This window comes from Marmota monax, unplaced genomic scaffold (genome assembly GCF_021218885.2).
Source record: "Marmota monax isolate L192 unplaced genomic scaffold, Marmota_monax_Labrador192_F-V1.1 WCK01_AAM20220418_F8-fsc01731, whole genome shotgun sequence".
Taxonomy (NCBI): Eukaryota; Metazoa; Chordata; class Mammalia; order Rodentia; family Sciuridae; genus Marmota; species Marmota monax.
This window is the reverse complement of record NW_026692350.1, coordinates 28874-37141: the sequence shown is the minus strand read 5'-3', so window position 1 is coordinate 37141 and position 8268 is coordinate 28874. Positions and strand designations below refer to the sequence as shown.

Here is an 8268-nt window from a genome sequence, read left to right as displayed (position 1 = left end):
GTATATTATTCATTTTATGGATGATATATTATTGGCTCATGCTAATCCAGAGGTACTTTCAGAAATTTTTACTCGGTTAGAGGCTTCCTTACAGCAATGGGTTTATGCATTGCTCCTCAAAAAATTCAAAAGGTGCCTCCTTTTCAATATTTAGATCAGATAATTCAAGGACGTACAATCCGTCCTCAAAATCTTCAGATAAGAGTTAAGGAGTTACATACCCTTAATGATTTTCAAAAGCTATTAGGAGATATTAATTGGTTGAGGCCATCCTTAAAACTAACTACTTCTGAGTTAAGTCCTTTATTTAAGATATTACAAGGGAATCCTTCTCCAACCTCTCCATGTCAGCTAACCTTAGAAGCTAAAATAGCTTTAAAAAAGGTTGAAAATGCAATTAAAAATGCACAGCTTACTAGAGTTGATCCTAAAGAAATAGTGTATTTATTAATATTTCCAACTGAGCGTACCCCAACAGGAGCCATATGGCAAAGATTAGGAGTTGTTGAGTGGATTTATTTATCCCACTCCCCTCAAAAAACATTAATTCCTTTTCATGATTCCATAGCTCAATTAGTAATTAAGGGCAGAACTAGGATTTTACAATTAATTGGATCTGAGCCTAATATCATAATTATTCCATTTTCTGTTCAACAGACTAATTGGCTTTTTCAAACTTCTAGCTTATGGCAGATAGCCTTTGCTTATTTTCCTGGCCATATAGATAGCCATTACCCTCGTGATAAGATTATACAATTTGCATCATTAATTTCACTTATTTTTCCAAATATTGTACGTGCACGTCCTGTAGATGAAGCTTTATCGGTGTTCACTGATGGTTCAAGCTCAGATAAAGCAGGTTTTTATAGTCATGTTCACACAGAGGTAATGTAAAGTTCTTATACTTCTGCCCAAAGAGCAGAGTTCAAGATCTGATTTGTGCCTTAAATTACTTTTCAAATGAGCCTATTAATATTTATTCTGACAGCTTATATACAGTCAGAGTTACCAAAAATATTGAAACTTCAGTTATTGGGTATACTTCATCACAAGAGTTATTTGAATTATTTCATAATTTACAGAAGGCAGTGCTAATGTGAAAGTACCCACATTTCATAGAACACATAGGAGCTCATACTAATCTTCCAGGACCCTTAGTTTCAGGTAATGACAGAATTGATAAATTAGTAACTTTTTGTCAACAGATGTCTTCATATGACTGTGCACAAGCTTCCCATTCCTTACATCATCAAAATGCTTCTAGCTTATGTAAAAAATTTAATATTACCAGAGAACAAGCTCGTCAAATTGTAAGCTAATGCCCTAAGTGTGTTATTCACACTCCATCTCTGCCATCAGGGGTAAATCCCCGTGGATTAATACCAAATCAAATATGGCAAATGGATGTAACTCATATTCCTCAATTTGGTAAGCAATGTTATGTGCATGTCATAGTGAACACTTATTTCAGATTTATTTTTGCCACAGCACATACTAAGGAAAATACTAAACATGTAATTTCTCATTGCCTAGCAGATTTTTCTGTGTTAGGGTTCCCTATTCAGATTAAAACAGATAATGCTCCAGCTTACATAAACTCTTCTTTTCAACAATTTTGCCAAGAGTTTCAAATTAATCATAAAACAGGAATTCCTTATAACACCCAAGGTCAATCCACTGTGGAGCGAGCTCATTTATCTATTAAGCTTCAATTACAAAAATTAAGGGGGGGGGGATAGGGTTATGACTCCCCAAAATAGCCTCAATTATGCTTTGTTTGTTTTAAATTTTTTAAACTGTGACACAGAAGGTCACACTGCTGCTGAGAGGCAAATATCTCCCTCAGTAACAGGCCCTTTAGGCAGAGTTTTGTGGAAAGATTTACAGACTAGTCAATGGAAAGGCCCAGACCCAGTGCTTATGTGTGGCAGAGGTCATGCTTATATGTTTCCAGAAGGTGCTTTTCATCCTATTTGTGTTCCTGAACGCACTATCAGACATGGAAGAAATAGAACCCAGATTCAAATGACTAAAGATCGATCCAGAGGAGCCCCTATCCAAAAGGAAGAGATATCGGAAAAAGATGAAGAAAAACCAGATTGACCCAGCCGAAAAGCTGATTTCATTGGAAGATGTGAAGAAGCTAACAACACAGGCTTCCCGAATACTTCGACTCCTAGGAAAGAACAGGACCCCAGTGATGATGGTAGCAACAGTAATTGCCCTGCTGGGCTGTCAGGTAAAGGGGAATCAGATAGACACTTACTGTACATATTTCCCAGATCTACCCCTGGTACACCCAGCTGTGTGGACTGAAGAATCTATTCCAGTATTTACTAATGACTCATTCATGATGGGAGGATTTACAGATACTCATATTACTCCCAATCATGTGACTAGATTTAATTATTCTGGCTACAGTGCCCAATTACCTTTGTGTTGGTCCCACGATAAACATTCTGGCTGTCTGAAAGTATCATTCGAGGAAAAGACAGCGATTGGTAGACCTAGACTGACAAATAATTCTATTTATGGAGACTTTAAACCTTATACTAGATCAATAATTAAGATGGGACTTTCCCATAACAAGCCTGTCATTTCTACAAAACCTCCACGGATACCCCACTGTCCAAATAGTTCTACAATTGAGATTGGCACCTTTCCTAGATGGATGGATTATATAAATACTTTTCCTGTACAACACAAGGTGTCTAAAGATAGTGGGTATATTTTACACTCATCTCCAAAAATTGATAAGAGACGATTACGAAACAATTCTGCTCTGACACCTGCAGGATTTGTTAGTAATATTTTGACTTATAGTGAAGGTGGTATTCAAAAGGATGTTTGGCGCTTAATTGCTGCCTCAGAATTCTTACATTTTACAGACAAGCCTTTACAAAAATTTGTTGGCAAGAACTGTAAGGAGGGATCTTGCTATGGCTTATGAGCCTGTGTCCAATCTCCTATGTTTTAATTATTGGAAATGCAAAAGTTAAATGGATAGATGACAGATATATTGTTACTTGTAACAAATGTAACCTAACCAATTGTATTATTAGGTATAATGGAGGAAAAGGAGTGCTGATACTTCATCAGCCCTCTTTTGTTTTATTACCTGCTAAAATTTCAGAGCCATGGTATGCTGATACTGGTTTACAAGTCTTGCAGCAAATTCATGCCCAGCTAGCAAGACCCAAATGTGCTATTGGAATTATAATTGTTGGTGTTTTGGCACTAGTCTCTTTTATTGCCTCCACTGTCTCTGTGTCTCTGACATTGTCTCAAAATATTCAGCATGCAAAATTTCTTGATAATTTAGCTCAAAATACTTCCAAGGCTCTGCGTAATCAAGTAAATATTGACGAGAGGATTGAAACTAAATTAAACGCCTTAGAGGCAACTGTTATAGACATAGGTAATGAACTTTCAGCTTTAAAATTTAAAGAAAGGCTTAAATGCCATGCAAATTATAAATATGTGTGTGTTACAGCTGCCAAGTACAATGCTTCTCTCTGGGATTGGGAGAAGGTTAAAAACCATTTGTTAGATATTTGGCAAAATAGTAATAATAGCTTGGATATTCTGGAACTTCATTACCATATCCAAGACATTCAAAATAATAGAGCTGATTTTTCAGATCCTTCTTCTTTGGCTAACCAAATATTGAAGGAGTTGAATGGATTCAACCCTGGAAATATTCTTAAACACTCGGCCTCGTACATTATTGGATTATTCTCTTTGCTGTTAATTCTCTTTTGTGTTGTAATTATAGGATGGCGAGTCTTCGGAACAAGAATACAGAAACTCCAAAGAGTGAACCGCTGCCTCATTTTTAAGAAAAGAAATGGTGAATATGTGGGGAGCCATTCTCACACGTGATTGGGCAACTCCGGGTTTGGGTGTGAGGCACTCTGGCTAAACTCTGTCGGCGCTTTCCCGACCCTCTCCTGGTGCGAGAGCCTGTCCACGTGGGGGTGTGACTTGACCACTGACCCTGGGGCCAATCACTGACCCTGACCTTGGAGTGCTGCCCTCCTCAAACTTCATTGGATGGAATTCTCCCCTGAATTTCTTGTTCCCCAGTAAAAGGCCACTCCCTGGCGTTCTCTCTCCTGCTAGCCCTGAATAACCCCTGCTGCCCTACCAGGTGGTTCGAGGTGTGAGTCAGAGGGAGAGCCATCTCGGACCTGGTCATAGAAAAAGGTAACTGAGTCTGTGTGTTTATTTCTATCTCACTAGCTAACTTTTATGCCAAGAACCTCTTTAATGAAACCAGTGCGCTGGTCGCATGGTGGAAGTACATGGGCACTGGAATTCAAAAAACAATGTGAATATGAAAACAAAAAGAATTTAGAAAGTAAATGTCTAGGGCTAGTTTTTCAAGATCCTAAGGGCATAAATATGGGGTTTGTGGTTCACCAGTAACCCTATGTGTGACTGTTTGCAGAGGTCATCAGCTCACCTAAGTCTGCCATTGCACCATGTCAAGTTTGCAAGGTACAGCAGTGCTCTGGGATTTGACTATAGTGGTAGGTTTCACAGATCCTGTCACTTGAAGCACATTAGCAAAAAATTTTGTCCCGGTTCTCAGATGTGTTAACATCACAGTTTTTTGATCTCTCTATTCAATTGGACATTGTGTGGATTAAAAAATTGGATGTTTTTATTATTTGGTGTTACATATGCTTTTAGTTCTCTTTGGTCAGCACTCCTAAAATGACCTCATGAAGCAAGGATTTTGGATACTTGGAATGAAAAATTACTATTTTTATTACTCTATTTAACTGCTGATAATGGGTTGTTTCTTTGTAATTCATATAATATGTTCTAGACAATGCACAGATGGAAGATAATCCATGTGAAACTTTTAAGAAAATTTCCAAAATACACACTCAGCACATCAGTGTAAATATTTAGCATTGTCAACCTTCTAAATGACTATACAGTTTTGTATATAACTGCAAGACTCTATTTATCAGTAGAAGGGTTGATGATATACTTAAAAGTTCTCTTCAGTAGATGCTTCATGATAAATTGAAAATAGGGTTTGCTAGGTCAAGGCACACCTGCAATCCCAGATACTTGGGAAGCGGAGGAAGGAAAATTGCACTTCTAGGACAGCTAGAGGAGCTAGGCTAAAATCTAAGGAAATTAGTGAGACCCCGTCCCCAAAACCAACTGGAGATGCAGTTCAGTGGTATTACATGCAAGGACTCTGTAAACAAACAACTAAAAAAACAAATAAAAAAAACATGAAAAGAAATAGAAAAAAGGAAGGACAAAAAAAAAAAAGAAAAAGATAATAGAATATGTCTTGAACATGGAATAATTAATTATGTTGATAAAGACCTATAAAAGTTTGATAAGGCATAATCTGTCCCTCAAATTTTTATTCTTTTATTTGTATTTGCATTTAGAAATATTTTCTATTCACAAGGATTCTGTGATGTGATCATGTAAAATATATGATTAGCTCAGTGATTTTCTGACATTTCTACATGTATCCGTGCTTGTCATAAAATAGTTTCACATGAAGCCTTCCATGCATCAGATACACTTATACACGTTTATATACATAAAATAATGATGATCACTACAACTTTTTTATTCAGATAAAAAAAGTACAGTCCTGAAGAAAACAGTAACTTCCTCTTTATCAAGGACCACGTAATGGGTCAAGTAAGAATGCAAAGGTAAGCAGAGGACTCACCACAGAAAAACTGACAGCTCTCTTCCTCACTGAGCCACACTGAACATCACCTAAGTCTCTGCCATTACACCATGTCAAGTTCTGCTACTCCAATTTTATTTCTTTCCTCATGTTTTTTCTTTAAAGAAGAATCATGGTACATGAAGTCAGAAACCAGAGCACTGTAATTAAATTCATCCTGGTGGGGTTCTCAGAATTCCCACAGCTCCAGGCTCCTATCTTCCTGCTATTCCTCACCATCTACACAGTCACTGTGGTGGGGAACGTGGGCATAATCATAGTGAGAAGGATCAATCCCAAGCTTCATACACCCATGTACTTTTTTCCTCAGCCACCTATCATTTCTAGATGTTTGCTACTCCAGTATGATTACACCCAAGTTGTTAGAAATCTTGGTTGTGGAAGATAGAAGTATCTCCTTCAGTGGATGTTTGACACAGCTTTTCTTTGGCTGTTCTTGTGTGCTTACAGAAATGTTCATGTTGGCAGTGATGGCCTACAACAGGGTTGTGACTGTGTGTAACCCCCTTCTCTACACAGTTGCTATGTCTCGCAAGCTCTGTGCCCTCCTGGTGGGTGGATCTTACATGTGGGGTGTCCTCTGCTCATTGATACTCACATATTCTCTGGCAGTAATGTCCTACTTGTGGGTCTAACGTCATGAATCATTTTGCCTGTGAGTACTCTGTCATCGTCTCTTTGTCCTGCTATGAGACTACTTTCAGTCAGATGGCCTGTTTCATCATTTCTGTATTCAGTGAAATGTGTAGCATCCTGATCACCCTTGCCTCCTATGTCTTCATCATTGCCACTGTCAGCAGGATGCCTTCTAAGGGTGGCCTCTGCAAAGCCTTCTTCACCTGTGCCTCTCACCTGATGGCCCTCACCATCTTCCATGGGGTCATCCTCCTTCTCTACTGTGTGCCCCATGACAAAAACTCCTGGCTCTTGGTCAAAGTGGAGACTGCACTTTACTCAGTCATGATCCCCATGCTGAATCCCCTCATCTACAGCCTCAGGAACAAAGATGTGAAAGAGACAGTCAGGAGGCTGATCAACTCCAAACTGCATTCTCTCCAAATAAAATTCAGATAAATATGTTTTGTATATCTTAACCATACTTAATTTAAAAAAAAATATTCTTGATGGAACTTGTTTGAACCATATATTTGATTATGTGTGATTATGCAAATACTCATGTTTTTAGTGATGACCTATGACCTTCCAACCATTATTGAATATGAAATACTCTTGCATCCATCCAATATTGAATACAATATGCTCTTAAATGTTTAGGGCACTTTATAAATTTCTGTTTCATTGCATATATGCTGCTTTTGTAGATTTCTCCTGAAGAATTTCAGAAGGTAATATGCTTCTAAACTTCCCCACTGAACACCACAGAAGTCAGAATGAGGAGCTAGTAGTCCATATTTAGAATTCATTTCTTGTGCTACAACCTGAATTTACCTTGTGGTTAATATTTGAGTGGTTCAAATACAAATGAAAGGTGCCTTTACCAGATTCATACTCAAATATTTAGAACTCAATGTGTTGACCCACCAGTTTTATAAAGCATCACTTTTTGTTTCTCCTTAATAGATTAAGTACAATGAGAACCCTTGGTTATATTATGAGAACTATTGACTGACTTCTGCAAATAGATATTAAAAATAAGAGCTACTACTTTTATGCATCCCTTGTTGTCTGAGTTCCAGTGTAATATATTGGAGTTCAATTAAATGCATTGAGATAATGCTGAGTGCAATAAAAATTTATACTTACCTCTAACAATACTTGTACCCTGTTTTGTGGGAAATGACATGATTGTTTTGAAATTGTACCTTTGATCATACATTCTAACAATAAACTCATCTGTTCTGTATGTATTTTATCATTAAATTGCCTTATGTACCCACTCAGTTGCTTAAACAAAGGAGTCAATATTACTTGGGTTCCCTCTTTTTTCCAAAAACCATAGGATGAAAGTCACTAAAAAAGCATACGCACAGTGCACAGTTCACTTAGAAATGTATTAAGGAACATTTGATTCAACGGTCAGGATTTCCTGGTCTTTGTACCCTTAGTGTATAGAATATGCAATCTTAAGTGTATCTTGCAGTTTCCATGAAACTTGAGATCACGTACCTGAAATACAAGAAAAAAAATTATAAGGGTAACAAATAAAGAAGCCATGACCAGTGATTTAAGCAAAGCCAAATGGTGTATTAATTTGGAGGTAATGTTTAGTTTTATAGCCAATAACCTAAATATATTTGTGGAAACACTAATAATAGAGTGCACAATTAAATTTCAAAAATATATATAATCCAACATGTATTTATTCTAGGAATATAAGGTTGCCATTACATTTAAATTCATTAATGACCTATTACATTGGCATAATAAGGGGACCTCACAGATTTATTTCAATCTGCATAATAAATATGTTTGATCAATTTTTACAGATAAACAGAACCAGCAATGTTTACATGTAACCTATATCTTTTGTACTATCAGAATCTGTGTATATGAGGAACTTAAAAGATCAGTTC

At 37.0% G+C, this 8268-nt stretch overlaps 1 pseudogene; it reads left to right on the top strand.

Annotated features, from left to right (window-relative positions):
- Positions 1–5846: 5846 nt before the first annotated feature.
- LOC124090944 (olfactory receptor 1165-like) lies at positions 5847–7493 on the top strand (annotated as a pseudogene).
- Positions 7494–8268: the final 775 nt, after the last annotated feature.